Source organism: Ostrea edulis, chromosome 8, assembly GCF_947568905.1.
Source record: "Ostrea edulis chromosome 8, xbOstEdul1.1, whole genome shotgun sequence".
NCBI lineage: Eukaryota > Metazoa > Mollusca > Bivalvia > Ostreida > Ostreidae > Ostrea > Ostrea edulis.
The window spans coordinates 58,636,901-58,658,159 of record NC_079171.1 but is presented as its reverse complement, the minus strand read 5'-3'; the positions used below and the strand labels follow the sequence as shown (position 1 = coordinate 58,658,159).

The 21,259-nt window shown below is 34.5% G+C and overlaps 1 protein-coding gene across 1 annotated transcript in view; it reads left to right on the top strand.

The window, feature by feature from the left end:
* The window catches only part of LOC125663411 (receptor-type tyrosine-protein phosphatase mu-like), a 177,569-nt gene that overhangs the window by 92,788 nt on the left and 63,522 nt on the right, over window positions 1-21,259 (top strand). The gene's annotated exons all lie outside the window — the stretch shown is intronic.

The following is a 21,259-nucleotide window of genomic DNA, read 5'->3' as shown; positions in this document are numbered from 1 at the left end:
CCTATATATTTGTGTAAAACTTTGATCCCCCCTTGGGGCCCCATCTTATCCCCGGGGGCCATGATTTGAACAAACTTGAATCTGCACTATGTCAGAAAGCCTTCATATAAATCTCAGTTTTCATGTAAAAATCAGCTTTTCTGGCTTAGTGGTTCTTGAGAAGAAGATTTTTAAAGTTTTTCCCTATATATTTGTTTGTAAAGCTTTGACCCCCCCCCCCTTGGGGTCCCATCTTATCCCCGGGGGCCATGATTTGAACAAACTTGAATCTGCATTATGTCAGAAAGTTTTCATGTAAAAATCAGCTTTTCTGGCTCAGTGGTTCTTGAGAAGATTTTAAAAGTTTTCCCTATATATTTGTGTGTAAAACTTTGATCCCCCCCTTGGGGTCCCATCTTATCCCCGGGGGCCATGATTTGAACAAACTTGAATCTGCATTATGTCAGAAAGTTTTCATGTAAAAATCAGCTTTTCTGGCTTAGTGGTTCTTGAGAAGATTTTTAAAGATTTTTCCTATATATTTATATGTAAAACTTTGATCCCCTATTGAGGTCCCACGTCGCGGCAGGCATTGGCACGCTAACGAACCTTCACTGCTACGACCCTGAGAGCTAAGTATAGGTCTAAGTTTGTGGTACTTCACGTACAGCTGGTGACATCTCAAAAGGAGTGACAAATTCTCGACCGAAAATTCATGTTCCCGGCCTTTTCCGAAAAGACCCGAGAAGTTGTTATTGCTTTCAAGATATAACATACAGATTTTAAAAGAACTTTTTGTACCAAAGAAAGTGAGAGAAAATAGAAGACCCCGAAATGACAAAAGAAAAAAACATTTTGTCTAAAATGTTGAACCATAGGGTTTGAGATGCAATTGTCGTGCCTTCTACGTCTAAATTCTCTTGCAGCGAAACAAAATTATAAAAAAATTCAAAGTGTCATTGACTAGCGTGCAGTTTTACCTGTGAAAATTCCCTCCACATTTTAACACCCCCCATGGTTGTGTACCAGAATATTTTCAGTTAAAGGATTACCCCCCCCCCTCCTATACAGGGGCGGATCCGAAACATTTACCAAGGGAGGGACGCGACACTATATTGCACTTTTTCCGCCAATGAAGTTTCCTTTTAAAATAATATCTGCTTTTTAAAATCTACCAAAAGGAGGGGGGTTAAACCCCTGGTCCGTTATTTCCCGCCCCTCTAGATCCGCCACTGATTAGCAGCAATACGCGATCAAGAGAGTGATCTATTCAGGTTTTGTAAGTGACATAATGACCATTACGCAACAACACAAACGGAGAAATTTCATTTTTTTCTTCTTTCTTGTTTAAATCGGAATTTCCTTTTCAAATCAAAACGAAACCCCGATCGAGAAAGTTTCTCAAACTCAAAAATGAGTCGGAGTGTTTGTATTTGTATCGAGGTAATTCAATGAAATAATCAATCTAATCAATAATTATAAAATGAAGTATGCTACTACAAGGGAAATGAGATTTTTTTTTTCTTCATAATTTGCTTAGATGTAATTCATTTTTGTTTTCACGCATTTGTTTTCACTTTCCCGTCTTCCTAAGTTTGAATGCTTATAGAAAATCAATACAATATGTTAATATTAAATTCAAACATCAATTTTATCATGTTGCATTTTTACACAATACCGAGAACTGCATTTTATTAAAACTTTTCGCTATTTTTGAGTAAACCAGGGAATGGATAATGCGATATTAAAAGACAACTGCTCTGCATTTCTTTTGGGAACCTCCGGGCCCCCATCATGGCGTTTCATTATGTATAAAAGTACGCGAGCGGACCAATCACTGACATCTAAGGATCATAACTCAAGAGATATAACTCTTAATCAAAACTTTCCAATTCATTTCGCCAGAGTTGTCTTTCTTTTATTTTCATTTTAACGGACTAATATTCGTTGACACTCCTACTTGTCATTACTATTTTTGTTGTTTTAATTGATAAACAGAATTGATAAAATGGTCAGTTATGGAGTCAAGCCTTCAGAGCCCCTGCCTGGCAATAGAACCGACACCTGTAATTACACCCATGTATGTATTGTCTACATTTTAACGTGATTTAGGACGAACAGTCTGATTTCGGATTGAGAAAATCAGCCAATTAAATAGTACGCATGTGTTACACCCTAAATCGTCGCCCCATCCCAAATCGTCGCCGGCGACGATTTGGGATGATATTTCACCGACAATTTCGGACAACATTGCAATATGCGTTAAGAGTAAAAGTTTTCCTAAATTATTCACGATTGTGAATAAAAATGTTAACGTTGAAAGAGAGATAACTCTTGCAGCAGCTCGTGAAACTAAAGATTACTACACTAAACAGTAGTTGCTTAGCTTTGATGTCAGAATGTTTAAAAGGTACGTTCCTTTGTTTCTGCATGAAATATATTCTGTAGATGACCTTGATATACTTTTTAAATTTCTGTCCAGTATTCCGTGTGTTGTAAATTAGAATGGACTCTGTGAATGTCACGGGTTTCTGTTTTAGGAATTTCAGGGTACACTTAGACTTGCTCAAGTCTCTATGTTTAATAATCAGTGCTCTCTTTAATACTTTTTATTAATGCCAAACTTCTCTGAATTAAAATGAACACGGAAATATCTAATCTTCTAAAGCCATATCATAAGAATTAAATGAGTTGTCTATAAGTGATTTAAAATTCAACCAGAAACTAATCTCTTAGATGTTCCATGTCCATAGGATTGAAACATACTTCCTATTGTTCACTTATAGTTTGTCGTAAGTTTCAAAACACTTTCATTCACCTTATTGACTTTACTTGCACACTTAAGGCAAACTTTATCAGTATGGATGTCTGGATTTATATCAATGTGCAAGTAATATCTTCCAATTAACACAAAATATTCTTGCAAAATTACCATTTTTGTACATTCTTTTCTGCTTTTCCAAATTATGCAATTAGTTTTTATACTGCATCAGTAAACTTAAAGAAGTCCTTCAAATGATAAAAACAATAATCACTATAATAAGTTTGGCTCCACCATAAAACCAAACCCTTACCATCTAGAATCATGAAATTTTCAATTTATGTCCCCCTTGTCCTGAAGATTGATTGATGTTCTACGTCATGTCCCGAAGATGCTTCATACCAAATTTGAAAGGAACTGGAACAGTAGTTATCAAGCAGTTAAAACAGTTCTATTTTTCACACGTTTAATAACTGGCCATTTTGGCCCTACCCTGATACTAAAACCCCTACCCCCTGAGATCATCAAATTTACAATTTTGGTAAAGGACTACCTTGTCTTTCTAAATATCCATTGAGTTACAATTTAGTATCAATAACACAAAAGAAGATGTTATCTAAGCGTTTTACACATAAACACTATATATCACGTTTGGTTTTCCCTGGGGTCAGAAACTCTATCCCGGGGATGTTGACATTTACAGTTTTGGTAGAGTCCTTCCTGCTCTGTATCACAATGCTAAGCCAAGATTAGTATACGACGCAATTTATAACTAACCCCCCCCCCTACATTAAAATGATTATCTCCCTTGCCATCAGTAATCTTGATAAATATATCAACAATAGATTGAAATCATCAAATAAAATAATCGAAATGAATAAAACTCGAATTTGTTCACGGTACAAAAATCCGATTCAATTTTTCAACAGCTGGTAACACATCTAGGGACAGGTAGCTGAGAGTTCGCCCGCGGTTTACCTCATTGTGAGTTTTCCCGTTGTGGGAACCCGATAAACAGTGGTTGTCCGTAGTGTATTCCCTGAATCTGTGTCTTCGCTACAAATAAATCTGTCAAATTGTTTATGTTTCTCAATTATTTGTCTTACACCTATTATTATAATAATAATGAAATCAACAATTTTCGATTTATGAAGAGAAACATCAATTCGCGTTTAATTTCGTTAATATATGCGGCGAAGATAAGGTATTTGCATTGGGAGGAAGATTTTCCTAAATCAATCATGATTGAAAAAATCACGTGACATGTAATTCATCATTGAAAAAATTCACTTGACATTTAATTTTTGATAAAAATATTTACGTGGAAAGATAGGTAACTCTTGCTGCAGCTCATGGAATTTGATTGGATTATGACTGAGGATGTACATGTATAATATACAGATAATGAATAGCAATCGAATGGCATTGATGTTAACATGTTTTCAAAAGTATTACTACTGAGATAAGTGTAGGTCGCCGTCTCATTCCGATAGTCTCTGTCCATAAACACGCCGGGTGTTTGGGTTCTAAAAACTAAGTCGGACACCAAGATTTAAAACGCCTTTTTGGGATTCACTGTCACGGATCTCAATATTCACAAGATAAATTAATTCAACAATTATCTTTGCTATAACCGTACGTTGCTCTGACATTTTGAGTGTTGTAAATGGATTTGAAATGTACACGGTCGTTTTATTATCAGAAGTTTACGAGAAATCAACGAATGTTTCACTTTACTCGCCTATATGTAGTAGAGGAGAGCGAGATTCGATTTTATGTGTGTTTATATACCCCACCAACCTATAATAGACCATGCATTAAACTATTAGCTTTTATCTCATAATCTATATCTTTATAACAACGGATTAAAGAAATTGAGCACAATAGAGTTCGGGTTCCCTTCTGTTCAGTGATACTACGATGCCAATCTATAACATAATCGATAATTTTGACTATATACCTAAATATAGAAACAATCTTCCCATTAAAACCCCACCCCTTACACCGTTACGAGTGCATGTGAAATATAGCATTTACTTGTACCGACCGACTGACATGCGCCGATGATGAAGGAGTTCGTACAAAACTAAAGCAGTTTGCGTGTGATAAACGGATATAGAATTTGTAATGAAATTTATTGTTCATACCTGACCCGACTACTACAATCTACTTCGTTTGTACTCAAACGTCCTAACACAAAGTTGGAAAGGTCCCACATTGGGGAATACTCACCAGGGCGATAGGATAAAGGGGTACTGAAGAATCATTTAAATTCGTGGGGACCAATTTTTTGTGGATTGCTGAATTTTTACGGGTTCGTGGGGACGTAATTTCATAGATTGATATATTTGTAAGAAAGATAACTCTGGAATGTAATTATGATTTTTTATTCGTTGAGGATGTAAATTCATGGTTGAGGGGTACCCACGAATTCCACAAAAAATGATCCACCACAAATTCTAATGATTTCACAGTACTTAGAATAATCTAACTGTGTCTCAGGACACGCCCTCACCACCGGGTCCGTAGGACAAATTATTATTTTAACGATAGGACATTATATCTAGGGGTGGGGGTAGCTGCAAAGGGTTGGTAAAGTAAAGATATCTAACCCCTAAAATAAAACTCAAAACAACGAGTTTAACTAAATCCAAAGCTTAAAATCTTTAATAAAGTGTGTGTGTATGGGGGGGGGGGGGGGGGGGGGGGCTTTGGTGCATGGATTCAATTCATCAGTTCAAACTTACATTTCATATTTTTAATTGTCCTAACATAGCATTGTATGGATGAAGAAGTTGACATACAGCGGTCAGTTTTAATTGTCCTAACATAACATTGTATGGATGGACAAGTTGAAATACAGCGGTCAGTTTTTATTGTCCTAACATAACATTGTATGGATGGACAAGTTGATATACAGCGGTCAGTTTTAATTGTCCTAACATAACATTGTATGGATGGACAAGTTGACATACAGCGGTCAATTTTAATTGTCCTAACATAGCATTGTATGGATGGACAAGTTGACATACAGCGGTCAGTTTTAATTGTCCTAACATAGCATTGTATGGATGGACAAGTTGACATACAGCGGTCAGTTTTAATTGTCCTAACATAACATTGTATGGATGGACAAGTTGACATACAGCGGTCAGTTTTAATTGTCCTACCATAGCATTGTATGGATGGACAAGTTGACATACAACGGTCATTTTTAATTGTCCTACCATAGCATTGTATGGATGGACAAGTTGACACACAGCGGTCAGTTTTAATTGTCCTAATATAACATTGTATGGATGTACAAGTTGATATACAGCGGTCAGTTTTAATTGTCCTAATATAACATTGTATGGATGGACAAGTTGACATACAACGGTCAGACATGTACAGAGAAGAAGACCGGAAATCATCACAAACCTGGTTAGACAAAACTGGAAATCAATAAAATGTAAGAGCAGCCAAATTCATATGTTTCATGCAGAAATTGGTACCAGAAGTATTGTAATTGTCAAAACAGCATTAGATACTAAAACCTTGATTTTTTTTAAAATACCATTTTATTGCCTATCGTTGTTTTTTTTCTTTCTTTCTTTCTTTTGTAAATTGTGTTTGTAACGTCACGTGATCATAAATATTTTTTTTTTTGAAAAAGGAGATTTTACTGTCCTACTCCGTGATTATATAAATAGATAGGAAAATGGGCTACATTTTAATCCGATCAGTGATTTTATAATTTTCAGAAAGTATATAACTCATATAACTTGTTAAAAACACAACCACATTTATCCCAGCAATAATATAAACCAATATCACATAGGGGCGAATCCAGGAATGTGCGGTTTGGGGGCGCAACTTTATGAGGCAGGGGTGGGGGTTACCTTGAGGCCCTCAGTGGGTCCAGTGATGCCCAGGGTACGAAGCCCCTGGAAGCTCTTGGATTCTACAGGTTTTATAGGACTTAAAATATGTCTCCTACGTAGTCATTTTTACCATTTTCTGTCATTTTTGATAGAGAGAAATCAATGAAATAACGCAAATGTTAAGGGTTTTTGAAAAAAAATATATATTTTAACAATAAAAGTAATTCAATAAATCAAAAGATTTTGTCATTCATTGCAAGTGAAAGAAATTATTGCCTCTTTTTTTTCTTTACATTTTTCTAAATAGAGGACCACGATTTACCTTAAATTTGAAAATTTTAGGGGGGGGGGGGGCTGGTGCTAAATCCCTGTCCTTAACGATTTGCTATATAATGCATTTGGTCTCCCTGATAAAAGGTATATATTAAGGATTTAGAATTTGTTTGCTGTGTATCTTGTTGTCTATAATTATTTGGATAAAAACAGAAAACATTTTTACAAGTTGTGTGTCAGAAAAATATAAAGCCCGACACCACACCTCCTTTGCAGTTCAAGAAAACCTTGCTGTGATTCATTCTGAGAAAAGGTACAATGTAGTTTTATGTTGTTTATTCAGCACATGCACATGTAATATCAGTGATTTATTTTGGAGTGCGTCCCGTATAAATTACGCATTAACTCCGCATCCCAGTGGATGCATAAAAATTGAAATTTAAAAAAAAACGGGATATCATTTAATTTGGGAACAATGCTATTTCTGGAAAAACTACTAAATTTCTATTTCAGCCTGAGTGACTGGTTAGTTAGTAGCTAAGTATATCAATTATCATTTTTTCTTGTAGTGTAGAGTACATTTATGTAAGTATATTTGTATGTATGTATATACCGAATAAACATTTATTCAGTTATTTATTTTATCTTATCACCTGGTGTCGCTGTTTCTGTCCGAGGATGGAATATATGTAAACATGTGACGAGGATGTGACTTACAATCTGTCCAACAAACGTTTGAATTTTTACCATGTTTATACTTATCTTTCTTATGCTAGTGCTCAGCGCTTTGAATTCGTTATTATTGCTTGATAGATTTATCATATAATACCGAAGGTTGACGGTATATTGTAAATTCTTTGCAGTCCTATTTTATATATTTTGATACGTACAATCGCTTTCAAACAGTATTGTCAATCAAATAGAACTGTATAATCAGATATGAATTGGAGTTCTGAGTATGTCTTTTCTGTGTCTGAATAGTTTTTGTGATGTTAAGAAAGAAATTATTTTAAGGAAAGAAAGAATGTGCGCGTTCTATATAAAAAGAAAAAAAAAATATATGTTTCGTAAATTGAATTGAATGTAAATTATACTATGCAAATTGATCTGTTCTTAAATTGTTGCATTTAAATATATACCTTTTGCGTATATTGTATCTTGACATATTTGATATCCTACACTAGGACTCTATAGTGGTCTACTAAAATTTCGCAATTCGGTGGATTCTTGTATTTTACAATGTTTTTATAATGATGCACCATATGTAGATGCACAAAAATATTAATCAGAAATTATATAAAAATATTCTTTTCAGCGAACTTATTTCATTTACTGAGAATTGAGACAAAAAGTCCAATACGCTACGAGAGAAAATAACATAAAATCATCCCCATAAATTATGAAGTCGCCATGGTTACTACTTGTACAATCTATATCAGAGATCTGAATCTATTGTTTTATTATTTTGTTGATGAATAAATCTGATCAATGTCATTCATAAATGGATTGTGTTCTTTGTTGCGAAATACAATCAGCTACGTTTTCGTTATAAATCGGGTATCGTAAAAGTTTCCAGCATTCTGATTCTTTATATCTCATATAAGGAGTACATTTGTCTTTTGAATGACATGTGGATGAAATTGGCGGCAAGATAAAGAATACCAACACAGTCAAATGATCCCCAGACAATTGTGTTTTACAAGTGAAATGTAGTCTTTTACCAATTCCAACAGTATACAGGAAAGTAAATCAACGTAAAATGTTTCTATTTAACATCCATAATTTTGTATCACTATCACCGTCTTTGAAATACATAATTTACACACTTAGTCATTAACACATGGTTCATGTGGTGTTTCCGAGATCGCAATACCCGTATCAACCACCACCATACAAAATAAAAACACCGCACGTATTCACATCCACTGAAAAAAAAATGAATATTAAAGTGAAGACTTGATAAACAACATAAAATTCTACTACGAGATGTATTCCGTTCAAAAGCACCATTTATTTCAACAGTAGTTATAAAAAGAAGGAATTGGTTGGGAGTTTAATAAACTTCTTAAATTCAAGATTTGATCGTAAATTTAACGATAAATATTTGTCCTATCAAACTTCTTCACTTAAGCTACGGTGGAATATCTTGACTTTACGACAGCCTATGGGATATATTGTGTGTCCAGGGGTCCGTGTTTGCCCAACTATCTATTTTGTATTGCTTATAGGAGTTGTGAGATTGATCGATGTTCGTTATATACAGAATTCTAAAGTCAGTATTTTTCGTAGAAGTTTAGCCAGATCTTTTTAGACTTAAAAATAGTTTGATAGTTCTTGGTTGTGGCAATTACAACAACAATCAATCAGTGTATGGAATTCTTGTATTACTAGTTAAGTGATTTAACCACTGATCATGAGCTAACTAGACAATGTAATATCACTACATGTAAAACAATATAACAGTTAAACCAGATATCATACAAGAACTCTTCATATCGAGGAGGCGAAACACAGTTTCAGAAATAAATGGTAAAACATCGCCATGCTATCCTGACAGGAAAACAACAATTCAAATTCAATATTTCTTTGCACCTACTGCTTATCAATCACCATCAACTCCATTTTTAGACAATACAAATGTTTCCAGAACAGGATAAGATTATAGTTTTAGTATTCAGTTATGTAAGTCTTGGTAACAATAAAAATTACCCTGTAAACTGTTCAAGACAATCGACAGGTAATGTCAATAGACTCATGCCTTGTAACTCAAGATTATCTGACAATGTGTGAATTTTGGAACGTACATCGCACAATACAAAGTGCATGTGAAAAGTGAAGATAAGAAACAGTGACTAATCCCAGAATTCCTATAAGGAATACAAAATAAAAGTTGGGCAAACATGGACTCCTGGACATATTAGAAGTGCGATCAGGTGCCTAACAGGAGTAAACACTCCTCGCCAGCCGGTCACACCACCTTGATGCCTATGTCTTGATCAGTTAAATGGAGTAATCCATAGTCAAAAGCAGCGACAAAAACAGTGTGTCAATAACTGCTTAACAAATAGCCCGTGGTTGTTCTTCATTACTAAATCACTGGTATCTCATAAAATCAAATGATAGATATGCTGAACGAACCATGTACAAGAACTCCTGTAGAAACATGATCATGTCCCCTGTGAAATTAAATATATGATGCATATAACGATAGTGAAATATGTAGGTTATGTACTAGTCAAAGACAATCGCAATGCTAAGCTTGATCTTCCAAGATACTGAGTAGATATTTCCAAGTAACCAGTCATTTGAGTTGTGAACTTTGTCCCGGTGACTTGTGGATCATTCATAGGAGTTATGAGATTGATCACTGTTCGTTATCTTCACCTTGCATTATTACTTTAGGGTCACTTATGTACCAAATCAAATATCTCCAAAGATATTGAGCGAATTATATTTTTTTTATGTTCAGACTATCTTGACTTTTAATATTGTGACCTCCAAAAATGAATAGGGGTAATTTACTTATCAGTATTACCAGTGTATCAATTTCGTTCGATGTCTTCTGTACAAAGGCTTCTCGACATATTGATCAGAAGATGTACTTACTTTGTCCAGCTTCATCTTTGACCTTGTGACTTCCAAAATCAGTTGGGTACATCTACCTATCTAGCATATACAAGAGTGTATCACGTTTGATGTTTATCAAGCAAAACGGTTTTAAAGATATTGACTAAATATTATCTTACTTTGCCTAGTTTAGCTCTTAATCTTTGCTTCTGTGGCCTGAAGATCAAAAAGGGCATTTACCTTTTAGAAGGAAACTAAAGTATCGAGATTGATTTCTGTCAATGATGGCTCGTCAATCTACAAACGTTTAACATTTAGAATGAGCTCTCCCGGCAAATAGGTGAAAGTAACAGGCCTTTAAGAATAGAGCTGAAAATTCTATACTTACCTCGAATAAAAATCCTAAACAAACACATACGTATTCTTTAAAAAGGTAATTGGTGGATTGAAAACAATATCTGTTGAAAGAAATAACCTTATATTACTGAATATTGGTTAGAAAAGAGAATTGAAGAGGGTGGCAAACAGTGAATTTCCGAAAGGGCGATGTGGAAATCAACTTTCTCTTTGTACAGGGTTTGAATGTTTTCAACCTTATCACCTATATATGCCAGCAATGCTTTGTAAATTTGTGGCGAAAATGAAGGTGCTCGGAACCCCGTCCCCTCTAAATCGGCCATTGGACAATATATCCGTTCAAAAAAAATAGAATCTAGTTCTGTATAATTTTTGCAATATATACTGCATTGTAACCTTTACAAACTGAAAAACCATGTCTATGATTACAAATAATATAAAAAAGAACGCTTTTGAGCAACGGCAAATGAAAGTTGCCTAAACGGATGTTAAAAGCCTGTATCGGAGGAGGGATCTAGTGGTAGCATTGATTTTGTGAACCATATTCAGATAGCAGAGAGTTATTGATCAATATTAGAATATTGACTCAAGTTCATCACCAGAATCTTGAAAGAAGGTATGCTCTTCTTGTAAGTTTGCATCTCTGGGCACAGAATGGATTTACTGTCAACATTCTGATAAGCTGTATTTTACAGTGAAATTCACAATTGACAGCCAGTGGGCGTGATTTACTTTGTTATGGTTTACACCGGATGATACCTGAACAGCTCGGCCATGGTTACATACAGAGTTAGCTATGTTTGACATACTTAATATCAGCCTCCAAAACATAAATCGAAAATACAATTTTGTTTTCTATTTGCATTGATTGTGAAATCATCCCTTTGTACATTTCATAATGCTGAGTGTTCAAAATCCTTACACCGGGGTCACTGACTGTCAACTATGAAATAAAAGATTAATTCTCAAATAAATACTCCAACAAATGACCCATGTTTTGCACATCTTTGGTAGCATTGTTCTCACAAAAATTCAATCTACACATATGCATAGGTAAAATGTCCGTGCCATTGATGCCCTGGGTGAAAATATTCCGCCTTGAAGTTTGGAAGTTATTTTTTCTCGACATATTGTTGGACACTCCATCTCCGTGTTGTAAAATCATTCCCCAAAGCCTGTCATGTATCTTTCTTCCCCAGTTTTGAGTCCCGGAATGAGGTGGTGTAAATAGCTCCATTTCCCACCGTAATTGCCATGTGTTTGTAACTGTGATGCATGCATAGTTTGCATAGGCTGAATGGACATTCTTCTTTGTTACTCGGTATCTTAAAGGATGATAAACTTTTTTTCATCATCATTATTGACACTGCATTAAATTCCCAAACACCCAGTAGATTGCATGTCTGTTTGCACCTCTTTGTCCGCGCATTGTGGTGGTACACATGTTTAAATGGTTTTGTATCGCCAAATGTATCTTCCTGTGAGTGTAATGGGTCAAACTAAGGGCGAAAACTCAAATAACTATACAAGTTTTAAGAGGTATTTTTCAATGTATTTCACTAATATCCAAAATATATTTCTGCTTATCCTAATTTTGCTTAGAAAAGACCACAAAACGTTCTCTAAATGATTGCTCAGCAGGTAGTATTATAAATTATAATTGATGTTGAGATGTGAAGTCTAATCAACCTCTTACATGATAGGTTTATTACTTCATGAAATTTGGCCCCTTAGTTATCGGCATGCTGGAATTTATTTTTAACTTAGCTTCTGAAATAAACACCGCTCAGCACCACATTTGCTTAGTTGCACTACCAATGGATTTTCAAGTAGGTCTTGATCGGCCTTTAAAGTTTGTTTGACAAATTGACAATGCTTTGAGAGCATTTTATTCTGGATTGCATCAAATCTCAGTAAAAAAAAAAGGATTCAAGAAGCGAGATACCCTTAAAGTAAACAATGCAATAACAGTCATTCTTATACGCTTTTAGGAATTCCTAAGTTTTCAGAACAACAAATATTAAGAGTAGAATCCATTGTATTTTTAACAGTAGTACGGAAAACAGTCTGGTTGTTTAAAATATAAATACAATCTTGTTTTTACAGAACTCTGACAGTGTGGATCATCTTCAATATCAACACCAGGTTGATTTCAGGGCAATGTTAAGGGTATTAGCGTATTGCTTGAGGAATTGAAAAGTATCTTATATAAGATAAGGGTTGCATCATCACCACATATCAATGCCCAACTACATCAAATGCACAATAACAATGGAGGGAATAATAAAAGTACGAGAAATATATGGGGTCAGGGATATGGACGACTATCAGGAAATGCGCGTTGTCACTGAGTAACCTCTACAAAACTAAGCTTCCGCCTATCTCAATTTATCTTCATGATACGAAACATTTATTTGCATACCGTCACGTTTTTTTTTTTAAATACAATGATAAGGGCATATGCACGTATTTCGCAGGAACTAGACATAAACCGAATAAAAAGAAGAATATGTCCAATAGTACGTAGTGCATGCAAAACAAATATATCTGAATAGATGTATCACTCTAATAGTTGAACATTTACTCCAATAAACTTGAATTATAAGATACATTTATTCATATGTTGACGCCTTTCTTGATATTTTCGGAAGATTTTAGTTATTTGATAAATGATAATAAACACAATTTGCTCGAGGCAAAAACACAATACAGTCCACGAGTACACCCCGAAAAACACAATACAGTCCACGAGCACACCCCGAAATACACAATACAGTCCACGAGTACACCCCGAAAAACACGGACCGCCGTTGACCAAAAACCCATGCTTCACCGTGGGCAAAGAAAAAAGTCGGTGCCTTTGAAGTTGCGATTTCCGTGCCAGCCTTGAATCCGAGAACCCTCCGCGTAACACGTTGTGTCCACGGAGGATAATATTTCAAAATACTAATAAAATATTAATTATTCAAATCAATATATGTATTCCATGGCCGATTTTAAAGTGTTTAAATATTGATTTGATTTAAATGAAGATTTCTATTTTACACATATTTGAATAATTTGTAAGTTGTGGAGTAATTCCTATTCATATCAACTATCGTTCTTATTGTTATAATTTGTTTATTTGATTGAGGGCATCGTGCATTGAATCAATACCATGTTCGAAAGTTCTAAACTACCGAGAGAGACCGGTTTTTATCAATACCGACGTTTCCAAAGCTCCGAACAACCGATTAAAGACGTTTTGTTTTTATTGTACGGCTTCCTATGAAAAAGACGCATGCGTGATACTTACATTACCTAGAGTACCCGCACTATTGGACGGAAAGTGTGCTGCCTACTGTCACTGTGTTGTTGACGCTGCTAAGCGTTCATGATTACTTCTACTTTTAATGTTGGCACAAAAATCATGTTGGTGCTGCGAAATGCTAATAATTACTGATACATTTTAATGCTGCGATGTTTGTGTTTCTTTAATTCGTAAGTATCCATATCGGTGTATCAAGTATGAACTTATTTCAATAAATACACGAGGTACAAACTGTCGGTTGTGTGCAGTGCTGGTTTATAGATATACACGCGGTTTGGATTTGTCTCTTTGCAGGAGGTGTGAAAATCGGCCATGGACATTATAAACCAGGTTATTTAAGGTGGTGTTTAATTTGTGTTTCTAAAACAATTTTTCATGATATGTGTATTGTTTTTTAGAGTATTGAAAGAATTACAACGGTACCAAACACGATCTATGTTCTGTGAAAACCTGGTGTTGAACATTTTCATTTTAATCCCTTTCCTTAATTTCTTCAATAAAATATTCTTGAATTCATTGTTTACTAATTCTAAGGAGTAATGCAGGTAATTCGTGTTTTGAAATGTAAATTAGTTTTCAGTGAATGAAAAGCATCCACATTCTAATTACCATCTCTCTCTCTCTCTCTCTCTCTCTCTCTCTCTCTCTCTCTCTCTCTCTCACGCAACACACACACACAGAGACAAACAAACAAACTAACGAACAAACAAACACACAGACGCGGTGTTTAAGGCACAGTATTTCTTCATTATATTGTTTAGTATGCATCTAACCAAATGATGAAAATGAACTTAATTCAATATATAAATCAAAATCTATGATTAACAAATAGGAATTTATAACCGTCATTACAGCATATCAATAGAAGCAAAAATCCAAACCATCAAATGATATCTTTTTGAACATAGATTCCTTAATCCTATCGACTTAACAAATTTGTTGGCAATTCAAATGTTGGACGAGTTTGGCAGGGACTACATAATGTGGCGGAAGGATTGTTTAATCAAAAAGTTCTAAATCTGCATGATTCTATTCTTTCCGTTTTATCCAATATATCGTCAATATTTATACCCCTATACTTGTACTTCAAATTATAATTTATTATAATAGTAGTAGAGACTTAAAACTAATTCAAACGTTGTAATTCAATAATTTGGTCGACGAGTTTTTCCCAAACACTTATTCTAAGCTTGAATTAACATACCTGATATGTTTATAAAAATTAAGTACTTTTGTCAATAATTAATAATAATAAAAAAACAATCTACGCCACCCATCTTTAAAGACTTTGTAATGTATGTGTAATTTTGAAAACAAGTAATACCCCTAAAATATCTTCTAAACTATCAAATGATAACGTGAATTTTTGGTACCCCAAGTTCAAAAACCGTTATTCATTTCCATTAGAAGTATTTTTAAGGTTATGTATATGTTTTATTCAATGATCGGGTTGTGTTGTTTATGCTGCGTTGACATCAACAGACAAATCAAGGATAGGTGATAGAATCGACAGGGTATTTAATTTTTTTTAAATGGCAAGTTTAAGACACTTAAATTCATTAACAAGCATTATAACCCAAGTTTTTTTTAATTTCATAGTTCACCTTCAATGTAAAATGTCAAAACTGTCACAACAATCGTAAGCCCTATATCTTCATTGGGTAAACGAACTAATCTTTAGTTTCTTTTGTTGTGTTCAGAGATCCATGTTTGCCCTACTTTAAATTTGTTTATAGTTGAATATGAGATATATCCTGCATGTTATCTTTACTTTTTCTCTTTTTAAATTGTGTTCCGGTTTGTGCTGATGGATACTATGGCGACAGTTGTTCATTGTAATGTGGTCACTGTAAATATATCATGTCCTGCAATCATGATGGATTATGTCCTCTGAGTTGTTCCGACGCTGGAGATTGGCAATATCCAATATGTTAAGGTGAGCAATCTACATCCATAGCTACCTTGAACAAAATATATGGCAAATATAATTTAATTATAAAAATCTACATCAGACAATACAAATATCCCTGTTATTCTATTATTAAAACTGGCATCAAATAAACTTGGTCTTAGTTTGTAGGCCCCAACATCCTCTCATCATTTCTGAAGATCCCATGTCTCCATCAGTCCTGGTTCTCAAGTTATTCAATTTCTACGATCAAAGTTTACACCTATGCTTAGTGCTTACGGCCTTAGGACTGGAAGTTTTTTAACTTGTCGACGTCTGCCACATCAGGGAGCCTACATTCCGAAGGTCATATCCGAAAGATCTGTGACTCTTACTTCTAAATACCAGGCCTTTGGAGAAGAGGCAACCATTACCTATATATGAAGGTAAAGGCCTCACGGAAATTGTGTCTGGTCGATAAGGGATACTTACTACCCCTAGTATCTTATACGTCTGGTATAAGATTTGATCAATGTTCGTTATATTAACCTTTCCAGTTTTTATTTGAAAATACTATTTCATTATATATTTGTCGAAATGCGCATTTGGTGCATCAAAATTGGTACCGTATAAGTTTTACATTATGACCCCTGGGTCGAGGCCTCTGCTGGTGGACTGTTAGTCCCCGAGGGTCTCTACAGCCCAGTAGCTAAGTACTTCGTTACTAGCTTGAAAATACGGATGTATATTTAATTGCTGTTATAAAATTTAGAAATTCATTTCAAAATTAAGGATTATCTCCCTCGTGCATAGCTCTTATCCTTGGACGAATTTGGCTCCACTTGTTTGGCACGCTGTTTTTGGCTATATTTAGATCTAAAACTTCATAGTTATTTCGGATTTCAAACATTTCGGTTGAGCATCACTGATGAGACATTATTTGTCGAAATGCGCATCTGGTGCATCAAAATTGGTAACGTATAAGTTTTACGTATTAGTAAAGTTAGTAAAGTAATATGCAATTTGTGAATGTACCTTCGTATTATCAACAATTTCCTTGAGCATGAAAGATGAAGATAATGAACAGTGATCAGTCTCACAACTCCTACAAGCAATACAAAATATATAGTTGGGCAAACACGGACCCCTGGACACGCCAGAGTTGGGACCAGGTGCCTAGGAAGAGTAAGCATTTCAGCAAAACTATTGATCGCTTCATGGTTCTATCTGTTGTTGTACTGTGCGTGAATTCTGCTACAAATGTGATTCCGGTTTTCAACGATAACATTGAATTTTATATTACATATTTCTGTTGAGAAATCTTTGAGCAATGTTTCCTGAAATATCAACACAGATTAGTCTTGGTAAATATATAAATTAAAACACTGTGTTTCTCTTAATTGCAAATGGGGAAATAAAACAACTTTTTCGTGTATCTCGAAGTTAATGCTTACCATATCTCCGCGGGAATATTTTTAACTTTTTTCCTGATGTACATGAAATAATTTAATAGTGTTGGTGTATTTGCAGTGTGTGCATATGTTTAGTATGTACATGAAGATAAGGGATGCTTACTCCTCCTAGACATCTGATCCCACCTCTGGTATATCTAAGGGTCCGTGTTTTTCCAAACTCTCTATTTTGTATTGCTTATAGGACTTATGAGATTGATCACTGTTTGCTATCTTCGCCTTTCATGATTGTATACCGCTAGTGTATTTGTAGTTTGTGCAGATGGCTACTATGGAAAAGGCTCTACAGAAATATGTGGCAAATGTGAGGACGGCAGTACGTGCGATAAATCAAATGGGAGTTGCAATTTTAGTCGCAAAGATCAATGGTTGCCTCCAATTTGTCAAGGTAAATGTATTATGTAACAATGAATTTGATTGCTTAATTGTCATTCAGTGACATCTGTATGTCGTCAATGACATAATGCAATATAAGGTTGTGGCTAGTGTCGGAATGAAAGTGGATGTTTTGATAACATCGTCCTTTATTCAATTCAATTGTCTGATCACGTTGCAAATGATGATTTGGAATAAAGATGCAACATTTGGAACATGATACACTATTGGGGGTCAGGCTTGGACAACGCTTAGTAAAGTTGATTCATTTGATGATGAACTTATTTTTGATGAACTTATTTTTGAATTACCTTTCGTGAAATCAATGCTGATATGGGCACCTGATACCACCTCTGATGTGTCCAGGATTTCGTGTTTACCTACTTGCAATTCGTATTCGTTATGGGATTTATGAGTTTTTCATATGGATCACATTTTGCAATCTTCATTTTTCACATGCATTATCCAAATAAAGCAGTTTTTCCTATCTGGAGTTTACTATCTATTGTTTTTAATTGTGCCTTTGATTGCGGACATTGTAAAGATGGATGGCCTTGTTCCACTGACAATGGAAGTTGTATAAATGGTTGTGAAGAGGGGTGGAGAGGCATATCGTGCTTGACGGGTCGGATACATATCTCTATTTCTTGTCATCTCATCTCAGTAATGTCATTATGCAAGTATTTGATGATTTCAAATTTTAAAAGACTTTAAACATTAAGTGCGGCTATAAAACTTTCATTAGGACTGACGTGGTTTTGAATTCCCAAGTGCTAGAATATTTAAAATATATAAATTTACACTTTGAATAAAGTCGATATTGACTCAACGTCTTAATGTTGAAAACGTTCCACGTAGGATCACAACTCATAATTTTCATTCATATATCGATTCGACACAACCTTGTGAACTCGATATAAGACACCACAGAGTCCTCCACGTCTGCTTCTTACTTAGATACTTAATTGAAACTGCGTATTTTATGCGGAAACTTATAAGATAACAAATGGTTTACACAAGGTTTCAGTTTGGAAACCTCAATTTTACAAGGGTTTACGGAGTCTGTAAACCTAGGCCGTCCCCAATTCCAGGTGGTTTAAATAGCGGAAACTTGCTGAAACCTAAGGTTTCTGTACTATTTCCTCACTACTAAAACTGGTCGCCACCCTAGGTTTCAATAAGGTTTCCACACTACTCACACTACTTTACAGCCTTTGTCTATGCAGTGCGGAAGCCTCCAGAAACGTATTAACATGAATAGCCCACCCTTCTCTAAAATATAACAACATGATTGAATCAAGGCCATGTACATCCAGTCACACTTTAGTATTAATGCAAGGTGAAGATAACGAACAGTGATCAATCTCATAACTTCTACAAACAATACAAAATAGATAGTTGGACAAACACGGACCCTTGGACACACCAGAGGATATGTATTGTGCTCCTGAAATTTACAAATCTTTGAGCAAGAGTTTATGCAAACCAATTCTGTTTAAATAAAATATTACTTTAGGATTTCGGTTTTTTGTTCGTTAAGGAAACTAACCACTAAGGTTTTGAGCAGAATTTCGAAGTTTGTTATAACTGTTTAAGTACTGTCTCAATACTTATTTCATTGATCCACATATATTATGTATTTATCCAGTTAAAGCTATGTTTGTCAATTCAAATTTTAAACGTGTTTCGAAAGGAATTCATGCTGTGGCGGAAGTATTGTTTGATAAGATAAAATATCTACCTCTGTCATTTCCCTGTTATCGAGTAGTTTGTATAGTTTTATACCACTATACACTCATTTCAAAATAATTTTTTGCGATTGAAATATTTCTTTCCTGAATTTGGTTGTTATATTTTTTTTTTCTAAACAGGATTCCTAAATAAAAAAAAGATCAACATTACTTTACTAAAATTGTGTATAATTTTTGGATTTCCGTTAGAAAGTCAAACAATTGATACATAATTCCACTTTTCTAAGTGTTCTTAGTTTCATTTGAAATTTAACAACAATATTTGGTAACTTGTATACAATTTTAACAGGATACCCACTGGTCTTATCAGTCAACCGAGTATGAGTTAAAAATATCGCTAGTCAAAAGGGTATGGGACATAGAACACATTTCATGTTTTTCATTCCTAAGCTAAATTCTGATATTCAGCAACAGTATCAAACAACATGTGTTCTGAAAGTGACTATACTGATGAAAGATGTTACACGATACATGTACCATTAAGACAGTGCGACTAATTGGGAGTTGTCTTCGAATCAAAACCCCGGAGTTGCAAAATTTACAATTTTGATACATCCTTTCCTGTTTTACCTGAATACCTACTGCAAACATAATAATTTTGGCCCCATCCTCGAAATCATCAACCAATCCCATCCCCATCCCCACTCCCACCTGGGTTTTTAAAAAAATGCAATTTTGGTATAGGATGACCAACTCCTAATCTTTTTTTAAAATATGAATTGCATTAAAGAAGACATTATTGAAATATTTTACACATATACACTTATAAGTATATACAATACTAAGTTTGGATTAACCCTGGGTTCAGAATCATTACCCTGGGACTTATGAAATTACCCATTTTGGCAGTGACCTTCCTACTCCACATTACTATATATTTAGTTTGTCGTAAATTTACTTTTTGTGGCGAAAAAGATCTCTAAAAACTGGTTATTTTTGGAAGTTTTTAGCCCATTTCCAAATCCCAGGAAGTTCTGAAATTTGCAATTTATGCACTCTTGTACCAAAGACACTACATATGAAATCGGAAAAGAATTAGAATATTACGTAGTTACCAAAAAAGTTAAAAATGTTCAATTGTGAACAAATGTTTATGCTGGTCAATTGGTAAACAATTCACCAATGAATTCGTACAATATATCTAATATGTTTATAACTCACAGATTATATATGATGTTTTTTAACTACCAACATATCGTATATAGCTATACTGCCATTATATAGGTACATCACTTATTAACTATCAATATTGTTACAAGACAGAGGTGTGTATCAATTTCATGATCGATTCGTATCCAATACGTTGTGTTGATTATAATCTATACTAGTAAGTAAATTATATGGGTAAAAAGTAGATTTCAACACACTTAAGTTCAAGAACGCGATGACTCCATGTTTTCTTTCGAATTATATAACCTCTTCCAAGTAGAGCTTAAAATGTACTTCAAAAAGAAAATGACAGTACAACCTATATAGCATATTTGTTTCATTTATTTCAATTAACATGCACAATGTAGAGAAATGCTTGAGATAGAAGGTCAGATAAGGAAGTTAAATATGTGTAAAGTATTAACATGGATCAGAACATTAGATTAATAGGACAAAGATAACACATAACAAATAACGAGTAGCAAGACAAAAGCAACAGACATGTCATAACTTT